Source organism: Strongylocentrotus purpuratus, unplaced genomic scaffold (genome assembly GCF_000002235.5).
Source record: "Strongylocentrotus purpuratus isolate Spur 01 unplaced genomic scaffold, Spur_5.0 spur5_scaffold_19, whole genome shotgun sequence".
NCBI lineage: Eukaryota > Metazoa > Echinodermata > Echinoidea > Camarodonta > Strongylocentrotidae > Strongylocentrotus > Strongylocentrotus purpuratus.
In genome coordinates, this window is record NW_022145604.1 from 12,615,836 (window position 1) to 12,628,524 (window position 12,689).

Sequence of the window (12,689 nt, forward strand, 5' to 3'; positions counted from 1 at the left end):
TTCCACTGCAAACCACCCTTAATGCTGTGGTTCATAATTTGAAGCAGTTGATAATTGTCATAGATATTACAAATTCAAAATTATTCAGTCTAGTCCATTTTCAAGGTGGCATATTTTTACAAGTTTTAACTTTCTTATTGTAATTTTAACACAACTATTGTGAGAACATGAAAACAGAATTTAAAATTCTTGATTTCAACAATTACACCATAAAACTTTCATCCATTTGAAAACGTTACAACTACATGTACATTTATTTCTAAAAGGGCCCTAATTCACCCAGTCAACCTTTCATTCTTAAGTTACAAAAAAATGCATCCCCAAAAATCACATTTACAAGGAGTATGAATAATTCACTTGTTAACTCTATATTTTATATCTCAAACAATATTGTTGACATTTTCGTAGCACATGTACATTGCAAAAAGGACATGTACACGCATACAGTGTAAGCCCATTGACATAACATGATGGAACTGACAAGGAATATCCATTAGTTCACAGCATATGCTCTGAGGAAAAGTAGAAATATTGAAGAAATACATTGGTAAAAATGTAATGAACTGGATAATAATAACAAATTATGAAATATTCTAAGTTATTCCATAATACACATATATACATGTAATATGTATGTTAATTTCAATTAAACTGTTCTGTAGTTGTGATGTTATGTGGACAACCCTCACATTTGCTTTTATTGACGCAAAAAATACATTACAGGATAAGAGAAATGTAATTGCTTTGGAAATACTTTCTTGGCATCTACTAAATGTCCCTTTACTTGCTGGTTATAGTGAACAATACAAACAATGGTAATTAATCAATCAGCAGTTTTTCTATCTTTAAGTCCTCCAAACTATATTAGCTATAGAAACTACATGTACAAGATTTGATATACCCGAACACATGTTCATTTAGATCATTTGCTGACATTTAACAAAAAAGATCCATTACTTATTTCATCTGGGGACAAAATAGTATCTCATTTGAAAACTTACATTTTAGTTGATACGTATAGAGAATATATGTAACAATCTTACCTCAATCTTACATTATTCTTTACACTACCGTTTTGGAAAATTATGACATTTTTTTTTGTAATGAACAAAGTATTATGCTGAATCATAAATATGCAATTATTACAGCTTTGATACCAAGGAAGAATCATATGCAACAAACAAACATGTACATATTCACATCATTATGGATACTCATGATTTTTTTTTTTTTTAAAGCTATCCTCACACTTTTTCCTTCTGAATATACAATGAGGTATAACATACCTTTTAGATTCAATGGCGATTTAATCAATTCATAGTGAGCATGCTGTAAATATATTCTTACTTGACCAACTATACCTGCATGTATCATAATGCAAATGCATTTTTCTGAAATATTGAAAATAAAAGAGCACTGTTTATGTACTGTTAAGCCAGGATGTGAAAATAATTGCACAGGAAATGACAAGAATGGTTGATGATACTTTTTTTTGTTTGGTAACATGCATTACAAAGACATTAATGTATGGAAATTCATAAGTATAACATCCGTGCATGTCAGTTGAAGGAGTGTTCTAAAATTCCCTTTTTAGGAAACTTCCAACTTTAATTTTAAGACTACAACAAATTTAAAGCGTTTTGCTGCTTTTTCTCATCAATTGATGTACCTAGTAACATGCTATTAAAGTAAATCAATGCGGTTGTAGTGAAGAGAAAAGAATTGCACTAACTCGTACATGGATCCTGACAAGATTCAGATAGTTAGACAGTGAAATTTTTATGACTTACATTTTGATTTTCAAATGACAGTGTTTCTCCCTTTTACATTTTAATGTTTGATGAAATTAATAACAAGCGTACTGAACTGAAATATTGCCAATTAAAAAGCATTGTTTATGTGCTACAGTATAAAGCAACATTCCTTTTGAAGGAAAGGATAAATGATCCAATATAATGTCTAACTATCTGATTCTTAGCTTCCTTCACCTTCACCTTCACCTATCCCACAGTCTGGCTGACCCTTGGGGCACCACTGAAGATTTATACTACCAGCTTCCTCCACTCCTCGTGGTTCTTGGCTTTACGAAGTATGATGTTTCAGTCAAGGTCACTCGTTAATGTTGTCTTCCCATCGTTTCCTCTGCCTGCCTTTTCGTCTCCCTCCTTGTACTGTTCCATGTAGAATAGTCTTGGCCAGTCCAAATGATCATGTGACATACCCATACCACTTTACTTTGCATCTTTTCACTGAAGTCAGGAGGTCTTCATACGGCCCTATGGTGTTTCCAATTCTGATTTTCACTACCTCGTTGGTTATGTGATCTCTATACCAGATACTGAGGAGTTTGCGGAAACATTTCATCTCCAGTGCCTGTATCCTTCTTTTAATGTCTGCTGTCATGGTCCATGTTTCACATGCATACAAAAATATGGACATATGGACAAGATCCTATAACCGATTTTGAATGGGTGGTATTCGTTTTCGACTGAAACACTGCACATGTGTGTTACTTCCAGCCTGCATAGAAAAAGAAGAAAATGATAGCGTGAATGGTAAAAATACAACAATCGCGTAAACAAATCAAAATTGATTCTATCAGGGTTTTACAAAAGGTCTCTAATAAAAAATTTAAAATCATATCAATTCTTTAACCTCCATGTAACAAATAAAGTGGGATAGACTTCTTTTTTAAATTCATGTATGCTCCAAAGCCTTTCTTTTAGGAATGAATGAATGCATCTAATTAAGAACACAAACTGATTATTATCGAACATGTCATTATCAAGTCCCTAGATATCATTCTTTATATACTGTACATTTATCTATAGAGAGAATGATTGGAAATTCAATTTTAAATATATATCTAAAGGCTATCCTCCTACATACGTGGAAAAGGTTCTCTCATACTGTAACCACTTTGACATATAATCTATTAAGAGGTAATGACCACATCATCTTGAAAAGCCTTGTGAGGCATTTTTTCTATCTACACATATAAGTTATAAAAAAAAACATGAATGGTGCCACTTGTTGATTTCCCCTTTCTGTAAAGGAGGTTTAATTGAAAATTGTATAGTTTAATAGAACCATGATCATAGATTTGCAGGATATCCTCCTGAATATGATAAAGTTTATGGGTGAGTGTATATTACATGTAGGTACATAATAATTACAGTACTGTTTCATCAGGGTTAGCATTAAAACAGTTATAAATCAAATCATGAAAACATGAAAATATGAACTTGCAAAGATGCATTACAATTAATCTATAACTATTTAATTATATTGCGAAAGTGTATTGGAAAAAGAGGGAATGTTCACTACACACACTGATGAAACTTGGTTATCAAAGGGGAAGTCTACCTTGATATAATGATGGTTTTGAGAAAAGCAGAAAAACTACAGACAAAAAACTCAATGACCAAAACAACATGTCTGCAACTACCTAAAGAGAAAGGAAAAAAATCAACTACAGGCAATTTCGGAAAGAGTTCCATATATATAACCCCACTAAAATCGATGCACAGCTGTATAGCCTACCCTCACTCTCATCCTAATCCTAACCCAGCATACCCATATTTTTTCCTTCAATTTTAGTGGTGGTTACGTGTACATATGGAACTCTTGTCGTAATTTTGATGGCCTTGCAGGGTTCATCTTCTGAAACTTGCAAACATTACAAAGATGTATTTACAAAGATGTATTATAGAATCAGAACATAATTGCCGGAGTTGATTTGAAAGTTGTTGGAATGGTGTTAAATGCAAATTAGCATCTTGTGAATGGTGTAGACTTTATTTATTGACATTCCTCTTGCAATTTCTTTTTAAGGCTACAAACATTACTGTTATGATAATTGTAGATCTATCACATAAAAGATGACAAGTGACGTTTGAAATTAGATTTGGCTTCCTACATAATTAATCATAAAATGTCTCAAATTTATTTGCTTTGTGTTTCTGCTACGTGTATACATGGTGATGGTCTTTCTCTTGCTCCCTTATTACTCTGCAAGGAAAGACCCAGTATTTAACAGCTCATTGCAAAAACTATATTGTGTCTTGAGTGAAGCCCAAACTGGTTCCTGCTGCTTAGCCTTGGCTGCATTCTCCTTATAGTCTTCTAGCTCAGATCCTCTCTTCCACACTTCATTTCATTATCGCAATTTGTTCTTATATCTTATGGGTTACCGGTACATATCCCTAATCTATGTGAATCATGCATTATGTTGCTGACTGAAGAAAGCAATTTCTAAATTTGCAACTTAAAAGATCTAAGCATACGTCAAAGGGCTGGCTCAAAGAATACATAGAAGCCAGAAAAACAGGAAGGGGGTGGGGGGGGGGGATTGGACTCAAATTCATAAGATTTCACAAGAGGACTTTATGAAAGCAGGTCATTTTATACAATAAATAAATATAGTTGTACTTTGAATCATCTTCACATGAAAAGGACTTACAGGTAAGTAAATGTTTTTAAGATATTGTTACATGTACCTGCTACTGCTACCTGGAGCTAACCCTCGTCGCTGAGAAATAGCCTTGAAGTATACTGTTTGGTTGAACGGAAATTCCATTTCAGCTGTATACTACCGCAAATGTCTGACAGTTTGCTCCAAAGAAGACTGTAGTTTGGGTAAGAGCAATAGTTACAATTAAGTATAAGTATACACATGTAAAGTTGCATTTATACAGAACTATTACAGTGACATAATAACAATATTGCAACTTCCTGCGATCAAAAAGGGGAAGAGAGAGGTAGCTAGAGTGATTGAAAGTAAAAAAAAAAGGGAAAAAAAGAGGGGAAAAGAGGGATAAAAAGGTAGAAAGAGAGAGAGAGAGAGAGAGGATATAATTGAATCAGGAGCTGCCAAGACATATACATTTCTACTCATATGAATCTGCATAATAATATACAATACAAAAACTACATGTAGGTATTGTTAATACATGTTCATGCAGATCTGCTGAAATGGATGATATAAAATCAATGTTTGGTAGTTGTTGCTTAACTTGAAATAAATATTTGAAGAGCTGCATGAATAAGTATATTATTTTCTTTCAAATCAATGATGGTATTGTTTCCAAGAAATAAGAGTGACTTAAATTGAAAGTTTGTTTTAAAATGTAGAAGCCACAGTATTCTTGTGCACTGATGCATGCAACATGCTATCTTTAACATTTGAAATGTGATACGTCTAGCAAAAACAATCCTAACTTAAGTTTGTGGGGTAGTATTGTTCCTTGTACACAAATGGTATTTAGATAATACTAACACAGCACTGCCAACAAAATGAATGGATGAGTACCGTTTAAAACTTTAAAATGTATCCAATAAAAATATTGTTGCATATTCTTTTTAGACAGTAGACACCCTGTAGAAAAACAAAAATCCTAAGATTTTACTGCAAGCTATAATTATTATTTCATTTGGCATTGCAACAATGGAAACAATAAATTACTGCTAAAATGTATGGACAGTCAGATTTTATGCAAATTTAGTCTCAAAGTTACTATTCAGTGCGTATAATAAAAAAAATGTACCAGTTCCAACTTTGGTAACTTAATTATAAAGTTGATGTGCACTGTAAAACTTACAGGTTGCAATCCACAGCAGTCATTAATTTTGCACAGGGGGGGGGGGGGGGGAACAAATTTCCACACCCAACCCTCTTTTAAAGACTAAAACCATAGACCGCTAAAACCAAGGAACGGCTCTACGTAATATGTACACTGTATACAATATATACCAAACTGAATGGAAATCATACCAGAGTTGAAGAATAAATGAAAAATAGATGTGCATAAGAATAACTTTGACATAGACACACACACAAAAATCCAATAAATTTTAAAAGGAAGACTGGCCAACTTTTAATGCTACATGTAGTATATACATGTAGGAGATTGCATATACTGTAGGGATAAGGGGTAATCTTTTGGAAATTGGATCAAAATAGAAAAAAAAATCATTTAAAGGAGAAAACATTATGCAATTAATATCTTTGTACAGGAAATAAATAAAATATATCAATAAAAAACAACTACAAACAAACAAAAATAAAGGATAATCAGCTGATTATTGTTGGAGAAAAACATTATCTTTTTAATATGCAAATTATACTTTAGTTTCATTTATTTCTATACAAATTCAGACAAATTGCAAAATATTATGGTAATGAAAGATAACTGACCATGGTTAGTTAAATCTTAGGTAATCAATAGTATTCAATGGTTTTGGATCCTCAGAGAAACATGTATTTTAACTCAAATTATATTAATTAATTTAGCTTTACCTAATCTATAGAACATAATGGAAATTGAATAGAAAAGCTGTATTTTCCACTCAATAATATGACTCTTCTGAAAATATGTGCACATGTACATGTAATGTACATGTAGGGTCTTACTATATTAAAGATTTGTAATAAATAGTTTTTAAAATGGCATAAGAATACGAAGAGGGAGAAAGTGCAACATGGATGCTTCACATTATACACTGTCGCTCATATAGTTGGAATATTTTTGTTTTACCCCACTTTATGGAATTATTTTTAAAATAATTTAAAAATAATAGATCTAGATAATAGTATCCATTCTCCGATTTTATTGAATAATAATTTGACAATGTGTGTTTTGCGTGACTGCTAAAGCATGTGTATGCTACTATGCTTATCAAATAGGGGACCTACGCCCTTAAGTCATAAATGACAGTAACGAGGATTAATGCCCCACAAAAGGGCACTAATATAGCACATCGACACGGTTTTGATCCTGGGGCCTCACAGTTACGAGGCCATTGCTTTGTCACTGAACCATGACTGTACGAAGCGGGGGCTAGGATAGGGGGCAGTTTCCATAAACAAAATAAAAAACAGAAAATGAAATTTATTGCATTTTACCCCGGTCCCCAACATAAACAAATCCTCTGAATGGCCATGCATTATGGCTCAAAAGCTGTTCAGTTTTCTATTAGAGGGATATCAGATGGATATTTAAAAAGGGGTGATGATGTTAATGCAGAGGTGATAGAGAAGGGCAGATTAGAAAATAATTCTGAATTCTGAACCTTACAATTTTCCTTCTACATACCAAAGTAATTTACATTTCATTTATTTACTGACAAATAATTGCAGTCACTTTTGCAATCAATAATAGTCACTCTTTCCAGTTTATTATTCTCATACATGTATGATCTCCTTTTCTCTCTCTTTAAATATCTCTCTCTCTCTCTCTCTCTCTTTCTCTTTCTCTCTTTGCAGCTGCAAGTTCCAGGTACTGTTTTGTTTTAAGTTTGTGCAATGTTAAGCACCTAACAGGAATAAAGGTACATGGGTGTCATTGGAAATAGGGTATTAAGGAGGGTACTTTTGACAGACTTTGTTTCAAATTGGCATCCCAAATATCTAGCTACAGATACGGGGTAATAAAGTGGACATGTACATGTATGTAAAAGTAGCTGCACAAATCTAGAGTCTGCTTATCGTGCATTTTATAGAATGAAACGGGATAGTAACTTTGGAGCAAAATACTATAGAACATAAATCGGTTATACAAATATTAACACTTGGGATGAAGAACAGGAAATCTGAAAATTAATGAATCGTCATTGATGAGAAAAATAAAAAATCACATCATTTTATTCATTAGGTCATTTCATTGTGATGACGAGTAGGTGATTAGAATTTCAAAATGTACCCAGGAGAAATCTGCCCAGATAGAAAGCTTGTGACATATATTTACATTCAATATCATGCAGCACTTTACAGTTTTCTATTCTTCTGTTTTATTATTTGTTTAAATTTCTCCTTTTATTGAGATAACCCTATGTTAGTCTTTTTTTCCTTCTGTTTTCCTCTTTCTCTCATTTTCTATGTTATTCCTTTTTTATTGTCTACATCTTTTTTCTTCTTTTTTCTGTCCTCGCTTCATGTTCTCTTATTTTATCCTTCTTTTATCTTTTACTTTAATATCTTCTATTCATATACTGTTTTTTATATTCTTCTTTCACTTTCCCCTATTTCTGTCTACATAGGATATGACTTTTCACTCAGTTTTTGTCTTCTTTCATTGGTTCTTCTCTCTTTCCCTGTGTGTGCCTTTATTTTTCTCATTTGTATCTAAACAGTTATCTTTGTTCTTCTTCCTTCACTCATTTTCTCTTTCACACCTTTTTCGCATGTATTCTTTATCTTAAATGTTATCATCCTCCATGTTTACAATCAACTATGTTTATCTTTATTTTCTCATTCATATCACCTCATGACTGCGAATGGTGGTCATGTTTTACATAAAAATGTAAGAAAACAAAAATGACATAAACTCACTAATGCACAGAGAAGTTGCCCACTAATACCTTCCATTTTTTTTATAAAGAAGAAGCATCCAAAGAACAGGAAATCATTAATAATTGGGGATGTGTCAATTTTGGTGGTGGCCTACCTCTTTGTTGAAGCGTACTTAAAAACACCAGAAAAATCTCACAAATTAAAAATATAAATCCTTTTCACGATTTAGAATCTTATTTCCATACAATTCCATAACTTGGATCTCTGTCACCTTGATCAAGTGAAATTTTGAGGCTTTTGGGGGGGGGGGGGGGGCTGGTGATTTATTTCCCTTGTCAAAACTCACACACAAGTTTGAGAATACTCACAGCAGTTGTACTCCACCATAGCTTTACAAAATGTACCTGTTGAAGAGGCTTCAATATGTCTTGTGTTCTAGTATTAATAGCAGGGATTGACCATTCATAGATATATAAATGTACATGAGGAAAAAATTATTCAAAATTTCCCTTCAACTCTGAAACACAAAATATGTACGTGTAGCATAAATTACAATACATGTATGGGTTGAAGAGTCCCTGAATTGAGTTTTTTTTTTAATACAATGTAAGAGAAACAGAATGGCAAAAGTTTGAAATAAATCAGACCAATACTAAGAGTTATGAATGTTTGAAGTATGAGATCACTAAATAAATGTGAATCTCAAATTGGCAATTTGGTACATTCATGTAGACATTGATAACTCTTCTGTTTGTTGTCTACTTCACCTCTGAAACATACATGTAGCATAAATTACATTACATGTGTGAGTTGAAGAGTCCCTGAATTGGGTTTTAAAAAAATACACTGTAAGAAAAAGAGAATGGCAAAAGTTTGAAATACATGATGTAGACATGTATGGATAACTCTCCTGTTTGTTGTATACAAAACATAATCTTAAGTGCCTTCTTCCTTGTGGAAATTATCAGTTTATTTACAGGTCCTCTTAAGATATAAAGAACCTTCTGAGTCATACATGTACATGTTTTTTTTTCTTTTTCATTTACATTTTAGTCATTCTGTGTGTTGGAACAAATGGAAAAGTTGTCCGCCACTACATCCTATAGACGTTACTGATTCAGCCAATTTGAAGAGCCCATACCTACATGTTTTAATGATTACAAATTTACAACTTCAAAAATGTGTACATGTAACTTTGTCACTTTTAGTCTGATTTAAATTTAAATCAAATTGTCCCCATTGTGCTTCTTATATTTGTTCAGCCTTCCACTGGTAGTTTGCTAATACTAGAGAATAAGGTGGATTTCCCTTTAACATTATATTAGTATATTTAAATCTTCTGTGAGAAGAGAGATTATGGTGTCTGTTTTTCACTATTGCAGCAGTGCAGTGGCAGATCCAGATTGGGGGGGGGGGGCCGCGGGACCCCCTCACTTGGCCCCATAAACAGGTAAATTTAACCTTTTTTTAGATTTAAAAAGACGCCCCCCTGGAGAAAGGGGGGAGCAAAGGGGGGCCGGGGTGGTGGGTGTTAACTCGGTGCTCAACATTTTTTCACGAATTGGGCCCCCTTTCAGCCGGCCCCCTCCCTTTCTGCAGACTGGATCCGTCCCTGCAGCAGTGAATTCCACTACAGTCACATAAAGGTCCCAATAGTGTCAACAATTAATTTGGATAAACTTGCATAAATTTGCATAAACTTCCATAAATGTGAGTGCAACCAAGATGATCAATTACAGAACAGGGACAACCAACAGCTTGTTCGCTAGACTGGTTAGAATAGCCTTAGGGCTAGGTGATAACATGAAATATGATATGGATGTCACTAAGCCTTAATTGGCACCCATATCGAGAGTGACACACCAAATTGCTATCCCTCCAGTATCAAATATTTACATTTTTTGTTAAATGTTTGTATTATTTTAAAGTGATTTGTATGAGAAGAAAGAAGAGTTTATATTACTAGTCCTACAGTATAGTAATACTAATCATACTAGTATTAACAGCTACCACCAGTGGGTAAGGTTATTTTAGTGTGGGTACTTCTAGTGGTTATTATGAACAAATTTGAATTTTTGTTTTATATCAATTATCAGTCTTGATAGGGGTACGGGTATCAATTAAGTGGCTCGGTAACATTGCCTCAGATTCTGAAGAAAAAAACTCCTGGATTTAGCTCATGCTGCAATCATGATTACAAACATTTAGGTCAGTCAGGAATCCCATGACTTTACAAGCCGATTGCCTAGCTGTCTGATTATCAAGATATTTATGATTGGAAATCAAAATTTTATTTTTTGTTTACCTAACAGTTTTTATTACATTCATGTACACTACAGTCTTTTGGGGAAAATGAGTATGGTAAAAATGGTAACTCAAACTAACAGATTTTTACTTCTTTGAGGCATTTCTATCATGATCATTTTGAAGCGCAATTTTGTTTAGGGCTTCAATATTACACCATATCACAGGCACTGATAACACGTAGGGCCATACAGCTCAGATTGAATATTATTAAATGATGGGTATAGGCCAAGTGATATCAATGTTATTAGATCTACAACCTGCGTCTAGCAGCTACCATGAGCTGAGGATGCATGATGACACCGACAGTAGCCTATACGTGTGAAAAGTTGATGCACATGGGTCATATGGCAAGATTATTAAGAAATCTGATTTGAACGTCATATGCTACCTTACGTAAAGTCCACGCCTAAAATGCAATCATTAGAGTCACAGTTTTTGATATTTTATATCGTATTCCACCCAGGCCTGCAGGGCAAAACCACTCCAGCAAGGCTAGAGTCAATGCTTAGGCGTATTGTCCTCTAGCGCTGTTACATGTACGTGCTGAGAGGCAGCAATAGCACACGATGAACACATTGCACACAATTGCACACTAATGCACACAATGTATACAAAGTGGTTGATTAGCAAGTTTGACAGTAGACTCACGATTTGAATTTTTGAATTTTTCTTTCTAGTCTAGATCTATATGACTATAGACTAGATTCTAGATCTCTAAGTATAACTATAACATAGACCTAAGTTGAAAAAATTGTATGCTATTTAGGTGTCATCAACTCCCGGCCCCCCCCCCCCCCCCACTCCGAGAACGGATGGACCCCATGCGTGTTACCAAAATGTCCTTTTCGTAACAAAAGAAAAAGGTCGACCCGTATTGACTTTACACACCGGACTTTTGCTGAAAAAGGCTTGTATAACAAAAGAAAAAGGTCGACCCGTATTGACTTTACCCCGGCCCCCCCACGCAGGGGTCGGAATGACCGCATGCGTGTTACCAAAATGTCCGGTAAAGGGGTACTTTTCGTGCGACAAAGTCCGGCCCGAGAATTGTAAAAAAAGGGGTGTATTTGACTTTTCACCCGGAGATTTCTTTAAAAAGGGGGTGTTTTTTCTTTTTTTCTCTCATCTCTTTTGACTCCTGAGAAATTATTCTGAATTTAGGGGGGTGCATTGAGCATTTTTCCTGATTTAGGGGGGTCTCCAAGGCAGGAAAAGCCTGTGAAAAGCCCGCGAAAGGGGGGTTCGAAAATGTTGGCAGTCCTCAGATAGGGGGTGCTTTCAAAAAGAGGGAACGAGCATATGCGTACCCTAAATAACACTGAGTGGGGGGGGGGGGGGGGCAGGGACTTTACACACCGGACTTTTGCTGCAAAAGGGGGGGGGAACACGCATATGCATACCCTAAATAACACTGAGTGGGGGGGGGGGCGGGCATCAACTATCACTAAAGTACCGATTTTGAGTGAAATCAGTTGAGTTTTGTACAGTGTAGTTTGAAATGCTGAAAATCAATATGAACAGTTTTTAATACACAGCTGCACAGCCAGGATAGTAATGCAGCTATGTGTGGGCAAAACCAGGGACATGGCTCGTGATGTCCACCAGTCTAGGTATCCTGCCGGGCGGGAGCGGCGGGCCCGGCGCACCTGGTAGGGCTATTATTTCCATTTGAATGTGCAAGTTAGATTTATTTAAAAAAAGAATAAAATACGGTGTTACTGTAGAACCTACCTTAATCAGACGGATGGGCACATAATAGAGACCTATCTTGATGTCAGGATACTAATGTGGTCTAGTTGTTTCAGTCGGGCAACCGTGTTCGTGAAAGAGAAGAAAGACAGCTGCACGATGCGATGGAGAGTTAGCTCGAGAGCGGGCTGCCGTCGCGTCCGGGGCATGCATCGCAGGCGGTCAGATCCGAGCTTCCAGCGTGGCCGTGGATGCGCCAGATTCAGAGCGAGTGCTAGTTTCTCGAAACTGCCATAAGTCTAAGCTCGTGGAGATTTGGTAGAAACACGTGTTAGATCTCTATCACACGTTTCAATACGATGTCTAAAAAGTTAGACTTAATGACGGTTTCGTGAAACCGCCC

General features: G+C 35.1%; 1 long non-coding RNA gene across 1 annotated transcript; it reads right to left on the reverse strand.

Annotated features, from left to right (window-relative positions):
* Nucleotides 1–345: 345 nt before the first annotated feature.
* LOC115926040 lies at nt 346–12,679 on the reverse strand. Its single transcript, XR_004064940.1, has 3 exons — nt 12,329–12,679; nt 4,500–4,627; nt 346–2,520 (listed from the first exon to the last, which is right to left on the reverse strand). It is a non-coding gene; the product is annotated as an uncharacterized LOC115926040 (long non-coding RNA).
* Between the last annotated feature and the right edge of the window lie 10 nt (nt 12,680–12,689).